The sequence below is a fragment of the Myotis myotis genome, unplaced genomic scaffold, assembly GCF_014108235.1.
Source record: "Myotis myotis isolate mMyoMyo1 unplaced genomic scaffold, mMyoMyo1.p scaffold_m19_p_11, whole genome shotgun sequence".
Taxonomy (NCBI): Eukaryota; Metazoa; Chordata; class Mammalia; order Chiroptera; family Vespertilionidae; genus Myotis; species Myotis myotis.
Window position 1 is genome coordinate 64856040 of NW_023416315.1, and position 13659 is coordinate 64869698.

General features: G+C 38.2%; 1 protein-coding gene across 1 annotated transcript in view; it reads left to right on the forward strand.

The window, feature by feature from the left end:
• The window catches only part of GRM8 (glutamate metabotropic receptor 8), a 727600-nt gene that overhangs the window by 375048 nt on the left and 338893 nt on the right, over nt 1-13659 (forward strand). The gene's annotated exons all lie outside the window — the stretch shown is intronic.

A 13659-nucleotide genomic window follows, 5' to 3' on the forward strand; every position in this document is an offset into this window, starting at 1 on the left:
ATAAACATTAAAGAGGGCTCAAGTGAGCGTAGCTATTTTGGATGATGAAAGGCTCCCCGGAGGTGGACCAAGGGGAGCGGAGACCTTTGATGTACCTGTGTGATCCCCGCAGTGCATTGCTGGGAACATCTGGTTTTCAGGTCTCGGTGGCAGCAAACCAGCCACCGGGAATCCGGATATTGTCGTACAGTTCTGGCTTTAAATGTTTTATCCACTGTAAAGAATGATGCGCAGTTTCCAGAATGTTAACGTGATGTTAAGAGAATGCGAAGATTTCTTTTATTCTGTTCATACAACTTTAATTACACTGTTCTAAACAGATTAAACCACTAGTATCACCTTAATTTTAAAATCAAGGAATCTGGCTAGGGTCCTGCTGCTTGCGGTGACCTGCACAGCATTGTCATAGTTAAGAGTTAAAAGCTCCTAATATTCCTTTTGGTGCCGGCAGTGGCCTCCATGGAAGACAAAGCAGGTCTGGATTGAAGAAGCAATGGAATGAGAATGGCTGGCTTCCTCCAAGACCATGCGGTCTCCTTCTCAAACCTCCCTGGCATTTCAGAAGGAAGAGGAAAAACGTTAAAGAGCAGGGGAGTAGGAATGAAGAGACAGGACAGAACAACCCTTAGAAGAGTTTGCTGATCTTCACAACTAAAGAACATCCGAGCCCCTGCCCCCCACCCCCACCCTCTCATCGTATGCAGGCACAAAGACCAGGATCAGAAGCAGGTTTCATGCCAAGCCACAGGCCACTCTACCACCCAGGTCACTTACACACGCACACACAAGAGTGCTCTGTGAGTGGCCTTTGGTGTGAGCTGGCAATGTAGCAGAGGCTTCATGCAAAGGATAAAATATAGTTTCATTTGGATCCATGAGCATAAAACATGTTGTGAATCATAAGGATTAGAAATATTTTATTTTAAATATATTTTATTGATTTTTTACAGAGAGGAAGGGAGAGGGATAGAGAGTTAGAAACATTGATGAGAGAGAAACATCGATCAGCTCCCTCCTGCACACCTCCTACTGGGGATGTGCTGGCAACCAAGGTACATGCCCCTGACCGGAATCGAACCCGGGACCCTTCAGTCTGCAGGCCGACACTCTATCCACTGAGCCAAACCGGTTAGGGCAGGATTAGAAATATTTTAGCCTATCATGATCAACCACACAATTTTCTCTTCTATTTAACACTTCCCCTTCAACATGTCTAGTGTTTACTATGTGGACAAGTATAAGTATAATGCTTGCAGATGACTCTCCAAGTCATTTTCTGAAGACAGTCTTTCCTATAAATTTTAACACAAAATGCACAATACAGTTTACTAACTCCATGGTTGTCATACACTGGCAACCTCTTTAACATCTAGAAGTTATAATATTAGGATGTATTCGTGTGTTATATGCACAGCAAAATAAAACAAAATGCAGAGAACATACAGCACAGTGATTCATGCTGTGTTACTATAAAACCACTGGTGCCTGGCCAGCGTGGCTCAGTTGGTTGGGCATCTTCTGGTTCACCAAAAGGTTGCCAGTTTGATTCCCAGTCAAGGCATATGCCAGGGTTATGGGCTCTATCCCTCGTAGGGGAGCCGATTCATGTTTTAATCAATATTTTGCTCTCAAATCAATGGTTTTCTCTCTCCCTCCTTGCCTCTTTCTATAAAAATCAATAAAAAGTCTTTAAAAACACCCCCAAAACAACCAGAAACCTCTGGTGTGCAGCCCTTTTTACTCCCTTCTCCCTCGTGGCCTGGGCCAGTGCACACACATTGTGCGCTGCTCAAAGAGGTGGTTTGGTCACTCCATTTCCAAAAGACAAATCGCATGTGAATTTTAACAAAGGATATTTCTAAAATGTGCCGTTTTACCGTCCCTCCTTGAAACATAAAACAGGCACTTCACAATATCTATAGATATGCTTACAAAACTGCTTAGCATTGTTAGCTAGCTACGGAGCTGTGAAGAATAAAATGTACAACAGAGAAGATGGGCACGGCATGAAACGCCTCCGGAGCATGAGCAGTGTGCACAGCGAGGCACACTTCGCTCCTCTTCACGGCCTTTGGCTCCACCTCCTCTGACCTACTGAACAGGTGTGGGCCAGGTTGGGGGCACTAGAGCTGTGCTGAAAATTCAATTTCCAAGTCATTTTCAGAAGGCATTTATTTCCTATGACCTCTTTTTGCAAAAGGTACTTTCAAGACATGGGATTTTTCTATCACGTGTCAGAATTTCTTTACATCTAGAAGGCCCAGATGTGACAAAATCAGACAAAAATTTTCCAGCTTTATGGAAGTGTGATTGACAATCAGAACTGTAAGATATTTAAGTGTACATCATGATGATTTGATATACCTATGGACTGTGAAAGGACCCACCCCATCAAGTTAATTAACACATCCCTCATTACTCATTTACTTATTTGGTGGGATGAGAACATTTAAGTTCATTCTCTTAGCAAATTTCAATTATTTAATACAGCGTTTTCCTTTAAAAAGATGGGGGAAACCTGAGAGCAGCTGTTCCATATTATACACACAGTTCTATATAAACTTCCCTTAGGTTGGGGCACTCCCTGTGGCCAAACATGGGATGCTGTTCTCCCTTGTCTCTCTTCTCATGTCAAGGTCAGGAGGGGTGGAACGGGCTGGCGTCTGGTTCACTAGGGACCTAGGGGTCAGTCCAGGTCCAGGATCTGTGTGGCTCCGTGTCCTGAGGCTGAGGTGGCTGAGCTCCAGACACACTGAGCTGCCCCTTCCAGCATCTGTTTCTGAGGCACCTCACAGCCCACCTGCCTTGGGGCCACTGCCATCCTCCTGGGCCCACCATCTCCTTGGTCCAATGACATCATATCCTTGGGGCCTGTGGTGCTCAGCAGCTGCCCACAGAGCTGGAGTAGGAGACAGAAGGGACGCTGGACTCCGTAAGGGTGAGGACATAGGCAGCATGGGGGTTGTAGCTGCCTCAGGGCCTGGCCACCCTGGTGCCCTCAGCTCACCCAAGGCCTAGAGGGCTGGACGCTGTGGGCCGCACTCCATTAATTACCCTGCTTCCTGCTGGAATGCCTTTGCTTTCAGATTTCATTTTTTCTCTGATTAACATTTTAAGATGGATAAGTATCCTAGGGTCCCGATTATATAATTTTTCTGTTGCAAACTGTTACTAGGATTGAGACACTATAAATACTTTTACATATCTTAAGATTGATTTTTCTCTAAAATTTCATTTCAGCTCATGTTTTTGGTTACCAAACTAAATGCTTTTTAATACAGGTGGACGATAATATTTTGTGCCCCTCCCGTCTTGTCCTGATTCTCCTTTCACCTCGGTTTCCATGTCCTCCTATCTCTTCTCTGGATTTCCTCTCTTCCTGTCACGTCTCTCATTTTCTCTCTCTCTCTTTATTCCTCCTGATATTGTAATGTATTGAGAAGTGCAGAGAAGAAGTACATACTAGGATTTCCATATTATAAAGCATTTTTGTTCTTTCTCCTTTGCCAGTGGTTCATTATTTGAAAATATTGATATCAATTTCCAGTAATTCATAAAAGTCCCCAGTCAATACATCTAAATTTCAAACAAACCTCCAATGATTTTTGGTAAGAAAGTGCCCAATTTATTACTTCCCTTCATTTCTTGCAAATCACAGCAGTGAGATTTGGAACAAGGCTGCATCTGGACACTGTAAGAAGTCAGCCCGTGTAAATGAGGTTTTATTCCTGCATCATTCTAGTGACTGAAGTTAGTTAAAGCTCACTGAGCAGTTCATTTCTGGGGCTTCAATTCTGCCTCCTTATTGTGAATCAAAGGTGCAACGTGAGGCTCCTTTTAGTTCTGTTATCCAGAGAAAAACTGGAAATATGCGAAGGAATCACTATCTCTGAACTGAGCTTTTATAATTCCATGCTTTTTAGAGAGAGATCAAAACATCAAGGAGGGGCTGGCATCTCATTTCACCTAATATTGCTGGGATAACAATTTTGAATAGTGACTTCAAATCATGCCATTGTACTGTAAGATCTTTAATGCTTAGATAAGACCTTTCTGGGTGGTAGCCATCTTAAAAAATACCACTGTGCTTGCACCATATAAAAAAAGTAATTAAAAAATGATCAGGGACTTAATTGTAAGCTCGAAAGCTTTAAAACTCTAAAGCAGGAGTCCAGAAGGAGAGAATAGAAAAGAGAGGTAATAGCCAAATAGATAACAATAGAAAATAATGCAGGTACATAGAACGAAATGGGGCCTCAGACTGAAGAAAGAGCCAGGCCCACGTATACACGTCACAGTGAAACAGAAATGCAAGCACAAAAGGAAATCTTTAAAGATGCCAAAGAGGAAAGACATATTATCCAAGCTGGTACAGCACTAAGACAAGTAGCAGAGTTCTAATTAGTCAAATAGATGCAAGAAGACAGAAGAAAAATATATTTAAATGTTGAGGGAAAAGTAAGAACAGTTATAAGTCTATATGCAAACTATCATTTAAGAATAAAAGGAAATGAAGATATTTTATGTCACATGAAGAATTAGATAATTTGCCTCTTACTGTTTCTTTCTGAAGGAATTACTAACTTTGAAAAGAAGGAAATTGATTCTAGAAATAATCAATTAGCTGTAAGAAGCAATGATTTTCAAAAAGTGTCTTAGCATTGGTTTTGAAGTAGGTGGAAATAAAGTTCTAGACAACAATGATATGCTTGAGGGGCTGGAGTTAAGCCTTCCTAAACTCCTTGCAGTATTCAGAACAAATGTAAAAATATTAATTATCTTAACACATTTTGATCGTTCATCTTAAAAAGTTAAGGTTAATAATTAAAAGAATAAAAGTAGACTCTTTAGTTTCGAAATCACTAGGAACAGGAAAATATATGCTCTACTGAAAAGCTGATTAATCTGATGGAAGGGAGAAAAGGAGAAAAAAGGAAATGACCAAAAGGATGAAAAATATGTAATACAAAATAAATTGGAAGAAATAGTTATAAAATGTCACTTGTCTCAGTAAAACTCAATCATTAAAACCGAAAACTTCAGACTGAGTAAAATGTAAAATTCAGTTAAAAAGCAATCTACTACACACACACAGATGTTTATGCTAACACATCTCTTAGAAATTAATAAATTAATTGAACCAACATATTTAGAAAGGTTATAAAAATTTAAGTAACTCAATTAACAAGATTGATTTGGCAGATGTGGATACAGCTGCACACGGAACAAATATGAGCATCTATTCTTTCAGAGTGCACCGAATTCAAGGCAGTGTGTTGTGGGGGCTATAAGTGCATATTTGGGAGTTTCAGTGACTAAGTTTGAATCTTAGCACCACAAGGTACTCACTGTGCTAATTGGTTAAGTTACTTTATCTTGCTATGGCTTAGGTACCTTATTCACGAGTCCTAACAACTTAAAACATATAAACTATGCAGAATAGTGCCTAACACATGGTAAATATTTGAATAATATAAGTTGGTATTGTCATTATACATGGCTGCAAAAAAAAAGTGGAACACTATTCTAAGAAATTTTGATCATATGGAAGATCAAACGAATGCGATGGTATTAAATTTTTTCTAGAGCAAAAGACCAAATAAAGAGGCAGACAACTTCAAAATTACATTAAGAGTTTATTAAGGGAACTTACACAGGAGGCTCACATGACAGGTCGGGACGGATAAGGGTACAGGAGTGTGACCAGTCCCGTTAAGGGGAAAACATCTTATGTTTGTCCAGGACAATGGCCTGTTCCAAAACCCAGCATAAAGCATCATGCTGTGGGGCATGGTGGAGGATTGATCACACAGTCTCTCAGGGGATGTAAGGTTGGGAAGCAATCTCTCTTCTGGCCAGGATCTAGGCGGGGGTTCTCAAACTTTTTAAACAGGGGGCCAGTTCACTGTCCCTCAGACCATTGGAGGGCCAGACTATAGTTTAAAAAAAAACAAACTATGAACAAATTCCTGTGCACACTGCACATATCTTATTTTGAAGTAAAAAACAAAACGGGAACAAATACAATATTTGTATTTGCATGTGGCCCGCGGGCCATAGTTTGAGGACCCCTGATAGCGGGCAGGTCCCTCAGTGGCTGTACCATGGAACAGTCTCTTTCCTACAGAAAGTAATTTAGGAATATACAGTGTTGAAATTTATGGAAAATTTCCATAAATAAATTACTAGCATAGTGGAATTCTATGCTAGTAATTCCACTTCTAGGCATACACTATAGGGAAGTTCTCATATATGTGCCCTGGATATTCGTTTCTACATTGATATTAATAGTTGAAATTTGGAAGCAATATAAATGACCATTTACAGGGAAAGGATAAATAAATTGCAGTATATTATATAAGACTTAAGGCAAATGAGCTAGATCTTCATGCATCAGCATTGGCCAAATCTTGAAAGCATAGTGGTGATAGACCAAAGAAAAGTACAGCATGATACAGGCAGTCCCTGATTTACAATGGTCTGACATGATTTTTTGAATTTGTTTGAAAGTCATATACATTCAGTGGAAACCATACTGTGGATTTTGAAATTTGATCTTTTTCTGGCTAGGGATATATGACACAATACTCTCTTAACCCTGTCAGACCGCTGGACCGATTTTTCAGTAATTTCCACACAAAGATAGAATATTGGTGCTAGATGAAAGGTAGATGAAAGGTAGACCTATTTTCTACAATGTCTCCAAGTTCCATCTTATTCTAACCACTTGTTTGCATGTAACTAGCATTTTTCTATATCATGTTGGTTTTTTCTCTTTAATGCTCAGGAGCCCAGGTGCAGGGGACAGTTAGGTTCAGGGCCTCAGGTCTGGCAGGATTAAGATGCTGGGCAGCTGCAGTGAGCTGTAGCTCTGTGTCAGCCACCTGATCACCACAGTAACCAACAGACACTTCTGTGTACTGTGTTGCCAGAGCTTTTTGGGTATTGTGTTCTGAGTAACCTTTAAGGTAGGCTAGGCTAAGTTATGATGGTCAGTGGGTTAGATGTATTAAATGCATTTTCGAGTTATGCCATTTTCAATTTATGATGGGTTTATCAGGATATAACCTCATCAAAAGGGTGAGGAACATCTGTACTTATATTCTTTATGAATAGATACATATGCATATGAGGAAAAATGAAAATATGGACAGGGAAGGATATGTAGCAACTTCAATATTGTGGTTATGCTGAGGAGGAAGGGAAGGGCTTATAAATTCTTGGGGGCAGGTATGTGAGTATTTCATATAACCTCTATATATTTTTGTATGCTAGAAGTATTTCAGATTAACAAAGTCTCAGCTTGTATGAGATCCTTATGAGCTGCTGAGATCAAACAGCAGAATCACAGCTTGTATGAATGAGAAAGGCATGTCTGAGCATGGCTGACAGCCATAGAGGAAAATTCACCAATAAAAAATTTACAATAATTGCTGCAGTCACAAACCATAGAACCATGTTAGCATATTCACTACATCAAATGGATTCTTTATTATTTAGAAGTCTTTTCAGTTATATACTAATATTCACAGGTCATGAGGATTTTATTTTTAGAAAAGTAAGAAGATATCAACATATAAAAATATATATTAAAAAGAAAAACTGCACAGATATATTTTCCCAGTGTTTCCAACTTAAGATATGTGTTTTGTCCAGTACATGTGTTATGGAGAATGGAATAGAACATTTGAACTCAGTACTGGAATGTTTGTAATTTCCATAAATAAATTCAGTTTAAAAAAATTGAAGTTAATATCTACAATCTGGGTAAAAATCAGCTCTTTTAAATGAAGTTATTTTTATGCTTTTATTATTATAGTTATTTTAATTTGTAATTATTTCTCCATAATTGATAACACACTTTAATTTCACAAACACATCTGTACTTCAAGTATGTTAGTTGAGCTAATCATCGTTTAAAAATAATTGTTACCAAAAATTTTTCTTAAGTAGGTATAGACTCTTATTTGTACATATAAGTAATTATATTTTACAGTAGTACTGTTACCGTGGAAATGTGTGGATGGTCTTTCTCCATTGCTAGTGCGAGTGGGGTATCCCCATTGAGTGCTGGGGGTTGGGTCCTTACGATATCACGAGAAAAAGAATTTTCTGAGATACAGGAGAATGAGTGATTTTTATTTGCATGGAATTACATCCTTGGGTTTCCCAAGTCCCATTTTCATTAACCCATTCATGGAAGATGTGCAGCTGGGGATTCAGCAGAGCTAAAAGCAAAGCCAGTGTCCCAAGTTTCCATTCCATGGTGGAGCTGGGTCTGGTTTAGCATTAAGTTAGTTGCAGTTTGTTAGTCCATTGTATGGGGGCTCATGTGGGCAAATGCAGGAGCATGAGAGCATCACAAGCCAGTAGTCAAGAAAGCAAGAGTCAAGTTGGCAAGACAGCAAACTCCTTTGTTTAGGAGCTTGAGGATCTCAAATCTTCCCACATTTGCAGTGGCCATGGCTATTATGGCCAATGACCTGTTCCCAGGTGTGACTGACACACAAGTACCTTCCCTATGTCACTCATACTTTACTAGGCATGCGTCTATTCTTCCCCTGTCCAGTCCCTTCCTCTCTGAGGAGTGTTGAACTGCAGCTTACTGGCAAAGCTGCACACATGGCATATAATATTTGGTCATCCCTTTGCTCCTTTCCTATTATTAATAACTAGGTCAAATTACAATAGTATCAGTGCTACTGAGTCTATTAATTGCTGTAATAGCCTAATTGTGTTTAAGGAACTGCATTTAAGGAATAGCAAGGAAGTCTGTGTGGCTTGGATCAAGTGATCAAAGGTGAGCATAATAGAAGATGAAGTTAGAGAGTTAAGGGGAATGTCCAAATTATTAGTTAAATGAACAAGCCATTTTAAAAGTATGAATAAATGGTATAACATAGAGAACATGAATTTAAAATCTAGATATGAATCTAGGTTCTATCATGGATTTCTTACATGGAAGTTTCTTGACCTCATTTTGCTTCAGTTTTTCAGTCTGCAAAATGAGCTTATTGATCTCATAGGATTGTTTTTTGAGAATTAAAGGTAGCAATCCGTGGATTGTGTATTGCATAGTTCTGGACACATATTCATGTCCGGTAAATGTTAGTATATCTTTCCTTCACAATTTCCTGCAATTTACATATTCTTTCTCTTCAATTTGAAAGGGCAATGCGGAAGTTCAAGTTGCTTAAGAAAGAATTATAAGCAGAACCGACAATGAACCAAGATTTACAACGGGCGAACATGTAATTGTGTTATTCACGTAGTAAAAAGAGGGTTGAATTATTTAGGACCCATAGTCTTCAGCAATGCATAATGGACAGATTTCAGGCAGCTCATGTATCACTCGAAGTGTATGTGAATTTCTTGTGTAAGTGTCCTTTTTCCCAGATGTTTTCATACAAACTTATATCAGACTCTCAAAGTACCCATGGCCTCCTAAAATACTGTATGCACATGAATTGAATATCCTTTATAAAATAAAGACCTTGCTATTGAGGATAATCTGTGGTAACTTTCACACTAAGATAAACTAAGTGTTAATTGTACATACATTAAAAAAAACCTGTTTCTCTCTTCCCCATTATTAAAGTGCAGATAGCTTGGGGAAAGTATGACTTACCTTGGTAAATCAATCTTTAGTATGAGGTAGTTCACTGGGAGTGTGTGTTGGCTTGATAAAGGGCTTATGAGGTGGAGCTAGTCTCACTTTACTAAATTTAGTTGGTACAAGTCCAGCTTTTATTCATTCATTTGGTTAATTTTAAACCCACTATGTGGCAGAATCTGTGCTAGGCACTGGAGGTGCTATGGTGGTGAACCAGAGAGCGGAGTAAGCAAACAAACCAATGAGAAGATTTTAAATGGTGGGAGTGGTGGGTGGTTGGTGGGAGGTGGAAGTATGTTGGGAGAGATGTGTGTGTGTGTGAGAGAGAGAGAGAGAGAGAGAGAGAGAGAGAGAGAGAGAGAGAGAGATAGAGAGAGAGAGAGAGAGAGAGAGAGAGAGAGAGAGAGAGAGAGAGAGAGAGAGAGAGAGAGAGAGAGAGACAGAGAGAGAGAGAGATAAACCAACTGAGCTGCCCTGGGAGAGGCTATTTTGGATGTGGTGGTCGGGGAAGGCCTCTTTCTAAGGATGGATATTGGCTACCTGCCATGCAAATGGGGAAGCATACTTGAGGCACAGGACCCGGCAGAGGCCTTGAGTAAGTGGGAAAGTGAATGGCATGTTCAGAGAACAGAAAGGAGCCAGTGTGGCTTAAGCATCCTCAGTGAGAAGGAGATAGGTAAGAGGTCAAGTTGAGGGGTAGATGAGAGTTAAAGCATTCAAATACTTATGGGCCATAATTAGGAATTTGGGTTTTGCTATAAGAGTAATAGGAATGAATTAAAGAATTCTGAGTAGAGGAGAGATCTGATTTAAATGTTGAAACTATGACTCCTAAATGCTCTGTGGGAACTGGGTTGTAGCAACCAGCAGTAGATGCAGTGGGATCCCCATATCCAATCCACCAAGATATGAAGTTCTATCACTACCACATATATAACAGACCCAACCTCTTTAGCCATGTGGGCTAAGGAGAAGGTTAATTACCAAGTTTTTGCCTTTAATAACTTGGTGAGTAGGAGTATCACTTTCTTTAATGGAAATAACTTAGAAGTCTCGGATTTGGGTGTGTGTAGGGTAGAAAATTCTGTTCTGAACATGTTAAGTTGTAGTCACCTACTAAACATTCATGTAGTGATAGAGTTGTATATAGGAGTTGAAAGTGCAGAGGAAATGTGTGGCCTAAAGATAAAAATTGAGAATCAGCAGTATACAGTGATATTTAAACCATGAGACTAATAAGGCAGAGAAGAAAAGAGGGCCTGGTACTACCTCTTACCTGATGAGATCTGCTCTAAAGGAAAGCGTAGAAATGATGTTGTAGAAGTGGGTGCAGAGTAAAGCCTGGGAGTTTAGTGTTTAAATACATTGTGTTAGAGCATTTCTGTATGTGAATGAAAATGATAGGTTTTTAGGGCATAAATGATGGTGCTGAGAGAAGATGGCTTATTGCAATGAGCAGAATTGAAGGTTACCCATTGGGTCACTCGTTGCACTTTTTTTTTCCTGCTGACTATTTCAAAACCCAACATCTTCACTCCTTTTACCTGGGTAACTAAGTGGAAAATGGTTGCATATAAATGCAGCTGCCACCTCTGCTTGTAGGATCACAGGCAATAGCTCCTTTGGTTCTGATGTTATAAAACTTAGCCAGACTTCTCTAGGCAGCAGTCAGCACAAAGATATCATCCCATGTAGTTGTGGTAATTCACAGGATTTTTCTACTATTTGTATCTTTCCTTGCCCCTTCTTCTAGAGAAGGTATTATTTCCCTTTGGTAAGTAATTATGTAAAGTTTCATGATCCTTTGAGTAAAGATCTCCCTGTTCACAGAAAGTTTATTTTGCTTTTCCTACAGAGTAAAAGGCACCTTGCATTTTTAAAGAACTTGTTTATCATTAAGATCTGTGCACCAGGAATGTGGTCAGACAGAACTTTTCCAATGAGGGGATATAAAACATGCTTATTCCCTAAATACCATAGATGAGAGCTAATTAACCCAACTGTGAAGACCGCCTGCGACAGGGCAGAATGGAAGAATGCGTGGATCTTATAGCAGATAATATGTTGCCTTTGAAGGATATCCCCCATAACAAGGATTATACAGCCATGTGGAACTTGGCAACTTTCCCATGATCTAAGGGCTTTGGAATTTCATTATTGGCTGGTTTAGGTGGTAATTGTGCATTTTTACATATATTTGCTTCCATTTCTAAATCCTTGCTTAGAGAAGTCACCCCAAAATTAGATAGTTAAAATGTTTCCTGGTTCGTTTACATCATTGGGCTGGGCATTATGAATATATTCACTGGTCTTACTGACTTCTAAAATTTATTGTATAAAAAGAGATATCACTATATAACAGAAGTGACCAATGAAAATACCCCAGACAAGATTAGGAGAATAACAAATAAACCAAATGTAAGGCAAATCGGAATAGCACTGGTTTCCCTATAAGTTCTAATCACTTGAGCTCCAAGTCCATGTTTCAACTCATGTATACAGATCCTTCAGAATGAATTGCTAAAAAAATTGTGGCAATGTTATTTTTGGTATTTGATTTTTTAATTTACAGGCATTCCCTGTAGATATAATAGTGACAGCAAATTTATGGAGTGCTAATATAAAGGATGTACTGGCTAGAAATATTTTAGGATATGATATTTCTTAAAGTAATTACTCAAACTAGTGAAGTCCATAGATGTATATTTGCCTGATATTTCATTAATTATTTGAGTTCAGAAAAAGAATAAAACCTGAGAGGGAATTTACTTTTGAAAAAGAGATTTTAGTAGTACTTGGGAAAAAATTTAAAAAGCTGGAGAAAGTCCACGCTTCTGAATCATAATGACCATTTTTCTCCTTTATTTTTTAAATTTTTAATTGTAATTTAAATTCCATGATTATTTTTAAAATATTTTTTTTTATTTTTCAATTACAATTGATATACAATATTATATTAGTTTTAGGTGTACAGCATAGTGATTCGGCATTTATATAACTTACAAAGTGATCACCCTGATATATCTAGTACCTATCTGACACTATATAAAATTATTAAAATATTATTGACTATATTCCCTTTGATACCCACTTTATATCCTAATGGCTACTTGTCACTATTGATTTATACTTTTTAATCTTTTCCCCTTTTTCACCTATGCTCCTAACGCCTCTTCTGTCTGGAAAAATGTTCTCTGTATCTACAAGTCTGTTTCTGTTCAGCTTGTTTATTTATTTTGTTTTTTAGATTCCACATATGAGTGAAATCATATGGCATTTGTCTTACTCTGACTAATTCACTCAGCACAATACCCTCTAGGTTCATCCATATTGTTACAGATGGCAAGATTTCATTCCTTTTCATGGTGAGTCATATCCAATTGTATATATATGTACCACCTCTTCTACATCTATTTATTTACAGATGGAAACTCAAGTTGCTTCCCTATCTTGGCTCTTGTAAATAGTGCTACAGTGAATAAGTATATGGATCCATATGTCTTTTTGAATTAGTGTTTCGGGTTTCTTCAAATAAATACCCAGAAGTGGAATTGCTGGGTCCTGCTTTATCTATTGTTATAGGCTTTGTTATAAAGTTATTTTGTTTTGTATTAAATATTGCTACCCCAGGATTTATTTTTATTTTCATGCAATATCTTTTTTCATCCCTTTACTTTCAGTCTATGTGTGTTTTTCAGTTTTCAGTGAGTATCTTTCAGTGAGTATAGATAGCATATGCAAGAGTCTCATTTTCTTATCTGTTCAGCCACCCTATACCTTTTGATTGGAGCATTTAATCCATTTACATTTGAAGTAATTATTGATAGATATGTAGTTATTGCCATTTTATTGTTCTTATTTTTTTTTTAACCTTGTTTGCTTCTTTTTACTGTTTCTTGTAATGCTAGTTTGGTAGTAATCAACTCCTTTAGCTTTTTCTTGTTTAGAAATCTCATTATCTGTTCTTCAGTTGTAAATGCTAGCTTTGCTGGGTGGAGTAATCTTGGTTTTGGTCCTTACTTTTCATTACTTTGAATATTCCATGT